This window comes from Carcharodon carcharias, chromosome 3, assembly GCF_017639515.1.
Source record: "Carcharodon carcharias isolate sCarCar2 chromosome 3, sCarCar2.pri, whole genome shotgun sequence".
NCBI classification, from domain to species: Eukaryota; Metazoa; Chordata; class Chondrichthyes; order Lamniformes; family Lamnidae; genus Carcharodon; species Carcharodon carcharias.
In genome coordinates, this window is record NC_054469.1 from 211344262 (window position 1) to 211357139 (window position 12878).

Genomic DNA, 12878 nt, shown 5'->3' on the forward strand with positions numbered 1-12878 from the left:
CGGTCAGCCTCATGGCCGTTCCCAGGCCCGCCTGCCGCACCCAAAAAACGAGGGGAAAATCCTGCCCCAAGAATTTGTCGAAGACATTCAACACTAAATAATTTTGAGCCCCCTCCCCCGGTTCAGCTCCCGTTTGTTATGTGCCGTTCCATCCTGTATGCAAAAAAGCAGTTAACGATAAGTGGGAACGTATACAAGGATACGTTGCTCAGGACTCTATTAGTGATGTCAGTGGCCAATAGTTCATGTGATAAACTGAAGCTAGAATTTATTACCAAAGTAAAAGCAAAACAGTGCGGATGCTGGAGATCTGAAATAAAAACAAAATGCTGGAAAAACTCAGCAGGTCTGACAGCATCCGTGGAGAGAGAAATTAGAGAGAGTTAACGTTTTGAATGCAATGAAGAGTCCAAAGAAGACTCATAGTGGACTCACAACATTAACTCTGTTTCTCTTTCCAAATGCTGCCAGACCTGTTGAGTTTTTCTAACTCTTTCTGTTTTTATTAGTGATACAATTTATTGCCTGCTACTCTATTGACAAGGCGTGGTATTCTGAGTGCTCTGCATAGCGCTACGGCCAATATTTAAAGAGACATGGAAATAGTTAGTGACATCTACTCCATACCTTTACCCTGGCTGATTTCTTCAAGTCTGTAAACTCTTCTCTTATTTAGGTTCAGTTATTCTGGTTGCTGCATACTTCACCATCTCCTACTTAGATGGAGATATTTACAATGTCTTGCAGTTTGCTGTGCACTACTGCATAAGGGAGATCACTGAAGCATTTTTTTTCACTGAGAGCAAACTGCATTTCATTCTCTCCTGCCAGAGAGCAGCAGACAGTTTTGCTAGGATTATAGACTTCCTACAGATGCAGAATGTCATCAAGAACATGCACCTCACTTTGCAGTTGTCGCACGTAAACTCTGCCCTAAAATGGAACCGTGACTGTGAAATTGAGCGATGGTGTGTCTTCATCGTCACTCTCTCCTTGCTTTTCCTCCACTACCTGACCAGGTTGCACGTCTTGAGTATCTGAGAGGACCAAGGGAAATTTGCAGGAAGGAGTAGAAAATGTAAGAGGTGCATGCTTACATTATCTGCAGCCTGTAAATCAGAAGAGAGTGTGGGATGAGGGGGAAGTGGGATGTGAGAAGGATTAGGTATGAGAATGCCATCATCTGCAATGGTTTCAGCCTCAGTAACATTGCTGCCCATGGCCTCAGCAGTCACCTTCCCAGTAATTGCCAGCACTGTCTCCTTCATGTGATCGCAACCTGCAGGCACACCAGATCCCTACTGGTTAGCCCCTGCTGCCTCCAGTTGTGTACCACTTTGTCCTGCAAGAGAGAGAGAAAAACGTGTCAGTGAGTGTCATGCAATATATTTTGGTGATGTGACTTCCATGAGTGAATAATCAATATTGTATGCAAACAGTGAGTTGTGGGTGTGAGTGCTAAGTGTATGAGGGTGCCATGGAACAAGTGAATGTCATGTATGAGGCCTGATTGCAAGAGATTGTTAATAGCTGAGCAATGGGGGTTTGGTGATTGAGGAGCATCTGAGACTGGTGGTGCGGTTGATAGGATATAACATTTTGAAGATGCATTCATTTTCCTTGACCACTTGTGTTCGATAGTTGAACTTCTTGCAATACTGCATCCAGATACTGAAGATTTGACTCCAGGCACTGATTTCCATGGCTATCTGCCCCCACTACCTTCTGAGCTTGTACCTGGAGAGCCTCCTGGCCAGCTGCAGATACGGGACATCTCTCCTGCATTCCACCTCCACCACTCAGGCCTCCAATGCAGTGTCTAAATACCTTGGAGCCCTTTCTCTCCCATGTTGTACCATTATTCAATGTTCCATAGGTCAGATTCATTTCCCTCACTCCTCCCCTTCTAGCCTCATCCCCCTTTAGTTGCTCCTTGATTGGTAGCCATATTTTTAGCTCTGGATTTCCCTCCCTAAACCCATCTGCCTCTCTTACCTCTATGTCCACCTTTAAAATGTTCTTTAAAACCTCCTCCTTTGACCAGTCTACCATAATGTCTCTTATTTGTGGATGGATATCAGTTTTATGATTGATAACACTGGTGCAAAAGAGCCTTGGGATACTTTACAGTGCCAATAAAGGTGCTATTTTAATCCAAGCTGTTGTTGTTCCCTCCAGACCCTGATTTGTAAAATGTCTATTTTCAATTTGGATTTGATTCATTTCCCACAGAGATTTTCCACTCCGCTGTTGAATTAATAAACTTTTCAACATTTATGCCTAGTAAGTGGTTCGCTAACTGTTTCAAAAATTGATCATTAATACAAATGGGTTGTGTTTCACAGCTTTTTCTTCTATTCCTGCTAACAAAACTGCATTCTTGAGAAGCGTACATTTGAAAACCCTCATGCCACTTCTATCTTATTAATAAGTGTTGCATTTAAAATAAAATGTACCATATTTCTCATAGGGGTCACCAGTCTGAGCATCAACTATTCTCATTTCAAATGCAACATGGCCAAATGCAGAGCAGATGCTTAATAAAGGATTTGGAGTCGCTATGTGTCAGCAATGGCTCAGTGGGCAGCACTTTCTGAGTCACAAGGTTATGGGTTTGAGTCTCAAGCCAGGGCTTGAGCACAAAAATCAAAGCTGACACTCCAATGTATACTGACTGAGTGCTGCACTGTCAGAGGCGTCAGGTGTTTGGATGAGACTTTAAACAAAGGCCCCATCTTCTTGATCAAGTGGATGTAAAATATCCTATTGGTACAATTTTGAAGATTATCCAAGGTCCTGGCCAATATTTATAGCTCAATTAATATCACAAAAACAAGATTATCTGGTCATTATCATATCGCTGTTTGTGGGAGTGCACTTTGAGACATCCAGTGGTCATGAAAATTGATATATTAATGCAAGTCTTTCTTTCATGTGTGATATTACTAACCATCACATTAATGTATTTGTTTGAACTTATTCTGCAACTTTATCAAAGACGTTAACCAATGAAATTTTTGAGCTAACATGTTTTTTTACAATAGTTCATGCAGGAATTTGATATTTAGAAATGGAGTCATTTCGTTTTCACTGAATAGGCACATTTAACATACATCAACAATTTATTATTTCAACACGTTATTGGGTCCTCGTTGTAAAACGATAAGCAGTTGTTTGTTGTGAATTCACACCTCCTAGTAACTGAATTATGCCCAAACTAATTTCACTTAAAACCACTGTACTTGTCAGAGAATTATTTTCGCCTGACTAATTGTAACTCATTCAACATAAGTACCATAGATGAAAGGGCATTGTTCTAGCCCACTATATTTTACATTTCCATTTGCTTTATGCTCTGCTTCATATGAGCCACTGCTTTGTAGGATGTTAAAGTCAAATGCTGAGATTATTAACGCTATATGTTGACATATACATGTCTGACAAGCTGTTCTGTCTGTGCAGGTGGAGAAATGCCTGAAGAAGGATTATGGCCTGGAGCTATTTAACAGCAGAAGGAATTGTCAGAGATCTGACAAATTATGGTAACATCACGGTTTAAGGCCTGAAGAACATAAACGCAGAAGATTCAAAGGCAAGAAGATTCACCTTCTCAAGAGCAATTAGGGATGGACAACAAATGCCAGCTACTCCCATATCCCGTGAAAGGATTGAAAAAAAGACACCAAACGCAACAGAACTGCTGCCATATTGATTATAATATTCATTATTTAAGCTGCTCCCTCATTTAAGATTGGAAATTGTACCACCATGCCTGCTTCAATGTTGAAAACCTGTTGCTTAAAAGATTCATGGACTACCATCTCTGGACAAGTAAAGTTATATGACTTATCCCCATTTTACAAGTTGAAAGCAATTGCAATTTAAAATATTGGCCAGCATATTTTAATTGAGAGGAACATTTCACCCAAAATGTAAAAATATTAAAATATTAGATTTTAATATGAAGCTTTTCATGTATGGTAAACACATTTCAAAATTCTGTTGACTCAAGTACAACACACATACTGAGATTTTTAAGGTAGTGCCTATAATGTTTTCCAAGTTTGCTTAAATTTAAAGAGAACCTACCTTGATAGCTTTATTTTGTTTCAATAACAATTTGCATTATTGCATATGAGAATTTGGAAGAATTTCACAAGGTGATTGCTAATAATTATTTTAACCATTACCCAGCTCCTGGATTTAAAATAAAAGTGAATGATATGGAAAATTCATTGTATTGGTTGTTAATACTTTAGATCTCTATAGAGTCTTGGAGGAGCAGGGATTACTTTATTCAATGGGCAGAATTTTTCATCCTCCAGGCAGGCACACGCCAGACCTGAATGGGAGTGTAATGGTGCGCAGTGATGTCAGCTGAGCATCCCGATGTCAATGCTCGCACTCACGATCTTTCGGTCAGCGAGCACACGCGAGAGGTGGCAGTGCACCCGCTGGCAATTAAGAGGCCTATTAAGGCCCTTAAGCAATTAATTAAGTTGCATTTTTCACTTCCCCCTCAACCATTCAATTGGCGGGCAGGCGAGTAAACCAGGCGGCCTTTGCATTTTTCACAAAACCTCATCCACAGTTGGGATGAGGTTTCCAACTGTTACTAAAAAAAACAGTAAAAATTTTTTAACATTCTTTTTTACATGTCACCCTCCATGTGATTGAGTCACATGTGGAGACATATTTATATCATTTGTGAAAAGTTTATTTTAGTATTTAAAATTCTTCAGCTCCCTGAGACAGCTCTATGCCTTCGAGGAGCTTTCAGTGCACAATCCCCCGTACATGCGCGCACTTCAGCGCTCGCACTCCTCCCGCCCCCATCGCGGCAGCGCAGAGGATCTTAGCGCGCGTTTCACACTGGCCGTTAATTGGCGGCTGTTCCGGGGCCCGCCTGCCCCTCAATGGGAAAATCCTGCCCAATGTTTTCAACGGAAGTTTGCGATTTAAATTAAAATCATTATATGCCTGTGCAGTTGTGCAAGCGATAATATTTTTAGATAGATTTGAACAGCATACCAGGCCATAATAGTTAAGTTCAAATGTTCTGTACCTTGAGTGTGTAATGCAATGAATGGGACTATTTCATTTATGTCAAGCAGGCACAGTCAACAGGTTTCAATAATTTATTATATTTGTTATCTAGGCACTTGCAGAAACAAATATAGAAGAGAAAACCACACAAAAACATTACCAAGAATGTTCAGTCTTCACAAAAACCAGCGAAACACTCAAGAAAGAAACGAAACTTTTTATTTTGTTTCACTTCACTGCGCTGTTCGAGTTCAGTACTGGACAGAATTAAGTCACAATGGAGTCCTTATTTGTAAAATTTTTAAAAATACAAGTTATAGCCATACAAATGGATGTTAACAGGCAGCAATAGATATCCTATTTGTCGATATCGTTTGTAAGCATTGCATAACAAAGCAAAAATCAAACAAAATCTTACAAATTAGGGATTGAGTGGCACTGTTGCAGGACCAAACTTTAAGCCCAGATGAAAGCCTGCTCTCTGTGCTCTTGTAAGAATTCCAAGTCCAATGATTTTATGGAAATCTTAATTTGGTACCAAAGGATATAATGTGACAGCACAAAATTTGCCTGAACGCAGCAAACATTGCAATCTTTTTTGCTGGTATGGAAAATAAAAAATATTAATGTGATTCATGAGGAAGAGCACTTCTCAATTTTAGTTTTGCATTTGATTTGTGCAATGCTGATTTGGGAGTGACTGATGATCGAATTGGGTGACCCAAAGTGCTCTTTTCCCTCCAGTATTCTCACCTTGATGAGCACAAAAAATGAACAGAAATACTTAAATATCCTTTATTTTAATAAATCATATTTACTAGCTATTGTTCTAGAAGCATTACACATTGTCAACATAAATGTATAAATAAATACAGCATTTGTTGAGGGAATGAACTGTATCGAGTATCAATGTATATTGATCTATTTGAATTTGCGCAGTGATGTCAATTGAAGTCCTTTTCCAGGCATTTTGTTCGGGTAAGGTTTGCCTGAAATGGTCTTCCCAGTTTCACACAAAATGAGGGCTTTTTGTTTATTTGTGTACTGGCTCCATGTCTCAGTCAAATGAGGAAGATTGAAGTACTTGTCAAGTGTTAAAGGGCAAGAAGGGTCCAAAGAACGTCAAGATAAGTATTAACCAAAGATATCAGGATTTGTATTCTTGTTACCTAGGATCAGGCGTTGAAAGAAAGATTGCAGTTTTCTAACACCTTTTTTCACTTTTCTCTCACAACAAATTATTTTGAAGTACAGTGACCGTTATTATGTAACAGAACAAACATGTTGCAGCAGAAAGCTCAATATGAATAAGCACCTAATCTGCTTTTTATTTGATGGTGTGGGAAGAACTCTGAGGTCATAGAATAGGCATCAGTCTAAGCTCTCATCCAAAGGACAACACCTCTGTACTTCCAGCAACAAGCCTAACTGGAGTATAATTCCACAATTTTCTGATTCCAGGAAACACTGAGCCTAACTCAGGTCTCTCTCACACTTTGCACAGCCTAATAAACTTGTTTTTCGTAAAAATGAAAGTTATTCAACTATGCTTCAAATGTGTATATTACATAACATAGCGCGGTACTGTAGCTGGACTTATTTAAGATTCAGTTCCTAATAATTGATGTATTTGTCAAGATGTGCTAATCTACTGTAATTGAGGCTAATGCAATGTGAAAAAACATAGGCGTTGTGGTAATTACTGGAAGTGTTACTTCAATGGAAACACAGTAAGTATATGTAACATTACTGCACACAACATTTCCACCATGTAGTATTCAAAAATGTTCAGACAGCATTGAATGGTATGATTCAGGATGCTTGTTTGTTCAAATTAGGGACGGCGAGAGTCCCTTTTGAATGATTCATTCTGTGTTTCATCCTTCCCTAACATAGCATACTGTCCTTAGATCGATTATACCTGTGGCAGACCCCTGTGTCACAGTTGGCAGACTGGTGGCCTGCTCCATGTGGTGTGATGCATGCAGTAAACACATTGAGGATAGATTTTCTCTTCTGGCTTTGTGGATTGATTGCCCTTTATAGAAACCATTCATTTCTTATAAAATCAATAGAAATTAAAATTGAGCGCTTTCTATAATGGGCAGCTGATCCGCAACCCCACTTTTATGCCTGGGTGGCAGGTTGAAAATCTACCTCAATAACTCTCTATGCTGTGCATTCAGGAAAAGCACAAAAAATACTACATATACAAAACTGATCATTGTAGTTCACACCAATACAAATTTCTAGTGCTTTTTGTTTTAGCTTGGAAAATTGTAATGGCAAAGCTAAAGAGAAAGGAGATTATATAATTGTTACACGCCTCAAAACTGCTTTGCTTTTAATCAGGTTTTTCCCATCTTAAGCAGTGCTGTAGAATAGCAACTGCAACATTTGGAAATAAGAATCCAAAGGTTGCAAAATCAGACAAGGTGTTGCTTCTGCAGCCTTAAGAGTTAACTTGAACTGTATCCTTGGAACATGCTTCACTTGAAGTGTTATGTTTTCTTATTCACAATTTACACTTTTAGTTTGTTTTTTTCATTTTGGATTCTGTTAAATTCCACAGGGTTTTAAAAATAATCACCTGATACCTCAGACAATAACCAAGAAATTACTCAGTGATGTTAACTCATAGATGTTTCTATGTTCATATGGCCTTCTTTTGTCAATTACTTTAGTGGACATTGTAACTCATTAAATGAAATGATTAACATTGGCATTAAAATAGTGGACAGAGGAATGTTGCACAAATGCACTAAATATGGTTTGCGAAATATAACCAAAGCCAATTTCTTGTCTAACAGCAAACATTTTATTTTCTTTTTACTCTTTTTAACTCATTTCAATTGAAACAGTTTCTTTGGAAACTAGACATTCAGAAGGACTGTGGTAACAACGGACATCAGTTCAGTGCCTTTTCTCTCACTGAAACAGTTTAAACAGTTTAAAATTGACTACTGATCTGAATATAACGCACTCTATTCAGCATCGATCTGTTCCCTTAGTTACCTTAAAATAGCAGAAATTCATGTCTCTGCATGTAACACATCTGGTGATTCAGGTTTGCACTTAAATTTGTTCTGTTTATGCAAATTATAGCTTTCAAAGGGTTAATGACACACACTTGCAAAATTACGCACCAAGAACAGCTTGTGAGTCTGCAAATTTTTTTCTATATTCCATAGCAAAGATTTGCGCTATGCTAATAATCATTAAGCAAAGCTCAAAGATCATTTATTTGTACCTTTCTCAAGCATGAACAAATTATTATTAGCACAATTATTGCAAATAGTATCATGAATTGCAATACTATCACAAATTTGTAACTTAAATGCAAGTTAGCTACACAAAGAGTGGAATCGTCCCAGATTTGCACTAACTGCTGCACCTTGCCACTTCATCACGTCGGGCGCCATATTTAATGTCCAGCCATGCGCACACCTCTCAGTGCTTCCAGCTCACGATGGCTGCAAAGAAGACATGGTCCTGAAAGGCAAAAAGAATGCAGCCCCCAGGTTCAATGACAAATTCCTCAAGCGCCTTTTGGATGCAATGGAGGCTCGCAGTGATGTCCTCTACTCCCACTCTGGCTGCAGGATGGGTAGCAGCCTCATTAATCTGGCTTGGGAATCGGTGGCAGCAGTGGTCAGTGCCAACGACCTGCAAGAGAGGACAGCCACCCAATGCCGCAAGAGGATGAATGATCTCATCTCTTCCGCCAGGGTAAGTGTCATGAAGATATTAATGTATATAATGTTATTGGAAATTATTTTAAATTGGACTTGTAGGGTCTGTGTCTGTGGGTGTGAGCATGTGTGTCTTAATTGGATTAAAGCCAGCTAGTCTGGGTACTTTGATGTAGAGTAGTTTTGAGATGTTAAACAGTAACATTTGCATTTTGTTGAATAAACCATTCAAAGACTGGGGATGAAATCTTGCACCTAGCTAGGAGACACCAAGCAATATGTTTATATTACTAATAAAATTGGTACTATGAAAGGGGTTTTATTGTTCAAAGAGGTGGAGTTCAAATTACCTGGTGATGCAATGAGAATTTACATTCAAAGGGAAGAGTTTTGTGTGTGAGTCAGAGGCATGTGAGATCCAAGCTGCCTGTAAGCCAACTGTCTGCGAAGGAACCAAATTGAAAGGGACCTCATTTTGAATCCATAAGATAAAACATGCTTTGCCTGATGTCTGTTTAAGTCTATGGGTTATTGTTGCCTTGGGGAAGATTACCTGGGTGTGATTAATTTGGCAATTTGTTTAATAGGTATTATGGTAGTAATTTGTAGACATGTGTATATGTGTAATGCCTTGTTAAATAAATTAATTAATTTAATTTATATAAAAAACCTCTTGAAGCTTGGTGGTTTTCATTTCTGAATTCAGAGCTGCATCTCAAACATACCAATTGAAAATATAAGATATGACAGTTGTTTAAAGTTTCCCTCTGGGATTTTAAATAACTCAACCTTTACCAACTGCTGTGTCATAACAGTAAGTCACTCTTCTCATCACCCTCAATGCACACACCCACAAACCCATCACACATCCACAGGGCCCTCACTCATTGCCAGTTCAAGGGACATTACCATTCATCTCTCACACTCACCTTCACTGTTCTCATCCCATCGATGGGACCAATCACCACCCACACATGCCAGGTATACTTATCATCTGGCCTAGCAAGCATCTTGCTTACACTCTCTCCATCTCTATTGAGAGAGGCACACAACAAAAGGGAGAGATCGCAGACTGGTGGAGAAATTGCTGAAATCAAGGTCCTCAGGAACTTTTAAAAAAGAACCATCCAGCTGGCCCGCCATGATTTGAATCGGTCTTATGCTGATGTTGAGGTCAGTGTGATCTACCAAGTGAGGATCCAGCAGGACAACATCCACCGACAACCATGGTGTGAGTGATGTGTCCTGTTTCACACGCCACTGCCATGAACTAATTATCTCTCCTTGCTTTCACAGGCATATGTGGAAACAGCCGACAGGGTCCACAACCCAGGGCCTCCAATCAAGCCCCAAAGAAGCCTCTGAAGAGGAATCTGAAGGCACCCTCCTAGAAGTCCCGTCACAGTGCTCATCCACACCCTCCACCAGTGCAGACTCACACACCTCGGTGGAACCTAGCTTTAGAATAGCCTCAGGACCACAATCTGGTGAGCATATCACACTTTCTGATCAACAGCAGGTGGCGGCAGAGACTTCCCAGATCTCGGGCACTCTGAGAACTGCCAGAGGCCAGCAGTTTGCTGAGTCCAAATCAGATGACGAGCCTCTGGACTTGGTCATGTCACAGTTGCTGGAGCTGCAAATGCAAGCTTGGGAACATCAGGAAGGGATGTCCGCTGCACTCCTCAGATTGCAAGGCATGTTGGGGGAGTCGGTCCACCTTCAGGCCGAGGTTATATCGCTGGCATGCCAACACACCGAGGTCAACATTGGTAGGATGGCAGCCAAGATGGAGACCTTGGTCCAGGCTGTTGATCCTGTACTGTTGTGTGGACTGAACTTCATCACCAATGCCATAGTTGTCCTCCAACAATGTGTACACAAGATGCGTGTGGGGCAGCTCGATCTCATTCCAGCTACCTCTTTTCCTCAAGGAGTCAGCCAGGGGTCCTTCGGCACCCACAGGGAGGAGGATCAGCAGATACACACCCTGGGGCTATCCACCCAGGTCACTCAGGGAGTGTCTGGCCCATCTGAATCCCCTCTTCCTGTGACCCCAGCAGCTCCAGCTCCACAGCTCGAGAGAGGTGCCACTGCCACACAGCAGGTCCCCGAAAGCAGGCCAGGGCCCTCTAGGTCTCAGCCCTCCAGAGGACGTGTGTCAAGGTCTTCACAGACTAGCAGTCAGTTGGATTCCTCCACCTCTGCTGTGGATGTCCGGGGAGTACCAAGAAATAACGGCAGAGTTATGAAGGTTAAGAAGATGTAACTCTTTTGAGTACAAACCCGTTTCCATCTGTTTCAGATGAAGTTACATTGTTTCATAGTTTGCCATTGTGAGATTTGAACTCTTGATACTCTTTCGAGTACAAACCTGTTTCCATCTGTTTCAGATGAAGTCACATTGTTCCATAGTTTGCCATTGTGAGATTTGAACTCTTGATATTGTTTCATGGTTTGCTATTGTGAGATTTGAACTCTTGATAGTTTACCATTGTGAGATTGGAACTCTTGATACATTGTTTCATAGTTTGCCATTGTGAGATTTGAACTCTTGATCTCTTGACCTTGGGGTTACAAACCCAGTACCATAACCACTTGGCTATTTAGGCCAAGCCCAAAATTATGGCCAGTGACCCTGCAATTTCCATCTGTTTCAGATGAAGTTATATTGTTTCATAGTTTGCCATTGTGAGATTTGAACTCTTGATCTTGGGGGTTACAAACCCAGTACCATAACCACTTGGCTAATTAGGTGCACAGCCTGGGCATGGGTGTTAATCACTTGTACATAATGTTTACTATTGTCAATAAACTCAAAGAATGTCTCCCTGCCTATGGCTCCTTATTCTGATGAGCAGTGTTCGTGTCTCTCAGATGTGAAGTCTTTCTGCACAGTCCAGGGCCTCTTCCCTGTGCATTGTGCAGCCTTCAGACCAAAGTGATGATCTGGCCTCCCACTCCCTGAACACATTACTGATGCCTGCACCTTGACAGTGCTGGTCATTGCTGCCAGAATGTCATGGGCAGGTGTCACCGAGTTCCATCATTCTCTCTGTGTGCTCTCAGCATCTTTAAGGTGGGGCTGAGCCCCCATCTCTTCAGCATCTGTGACCAGTGACGCTGTGCTCCTGAAGGGGTCAGGTGCTTTCATGGCTGTGTCTCTATGGTATGACCCTGATCGCAGAGCGCAAGCGAGCTGCCCTCAGCCAGACAGGAGTCAGACATTCTCAGAAGCTGTGCGAAGATTTATGGAGTGTCCTCATTGCATGTCATCATCGTCCTCCTGCAATTGAGCAACTATTAAGGCCTCCATTGCATCTCCATGACAGGTTCATTATCACAGAGGGTATGTGCACTGCCTTGGGCCAGATTGGAGTCAAACGTTCATAGATGCAATGTGAGGATCTTATGGTTTCTCCTCACTGTGTGTTGTCATCATCCTCCACAAATCTAGCAGCTATGAGGGCCTCCCAAGCGCACTTGCCTTGTGTGGCCAGTGCAAGGGCCTCATTGCCGTCATCATCGCCATCGAGGACCTCCTCACCCTGATCACCTTTGACGTCCTCCTCACCGGAGGAGACCTCCAGCCCCTGTATCTCTTCTTCAACCAGATCATCTCAATGATGCGTGACACCCTCTGTGGACAAATTGCAGGGCTCCACCAGATAGGTTCAGGTACCAGAACCTCATTTTCAGCATCCCAATGATCTGCTCCACCAAGTTCTGAGTTGCAGCATGAGCCTCATTATACCTTCGCCCTGCTGCAGTCTGAGGCCGCCACATGGGTGTCATCACCTATGGCCTCTGCAGGTAGCCCTTGTCCCCGAGGAGCCAACCCTGCAGCCCCTGCAAGACATCAGGGATCTGTGACTGACTGAGCATGTAGGAGTCGTGGACACTACCTGGAAACCGTGCACAGACCTGCAGGATGTGTTTGTGGTAGTCGGATACCAGCTGCACATTCAGTGAATGGAATCCTTGCGGTTTGACATAGTTGATGCCTTGTCGCGATGGAGATCTGAGCGCCATATGAGTACAGTTGATGGTACCCTGGACAAATCTAGTCGCTCTTGCATCCTGGCTGTCCTGGTCCTGGGCAAAATGCACCAAGTTGTGTGCCCTCGCAAATATGGCATC

At 41.7% G+C, this 12878-nt stretch overlaps 1 long non-coding RNA gene across 2 annotated transcripts in view; it reads left to right on the plus strand.

Annotated features, from left to right (window-relative positions):
• LOC121276531 overlaps positions 1-4231 on the plus strand; it is a 118658-nt gene extending 114427 nt beyond the window's left edge. For both annotated transcript variants that reach the window (XR_005942676.1, XR_005942677.1), the window contains one exon: positions 3463-4231. This is a non-coding gene — a long non-coding RNA (uncharacterized LOC121276531). The remainder of the gene's footprint in view (positions 1-3462) is intronic.
• The last annotated feature ends 8647 nt before the right edge of the window (positions 4232-12878 follow it).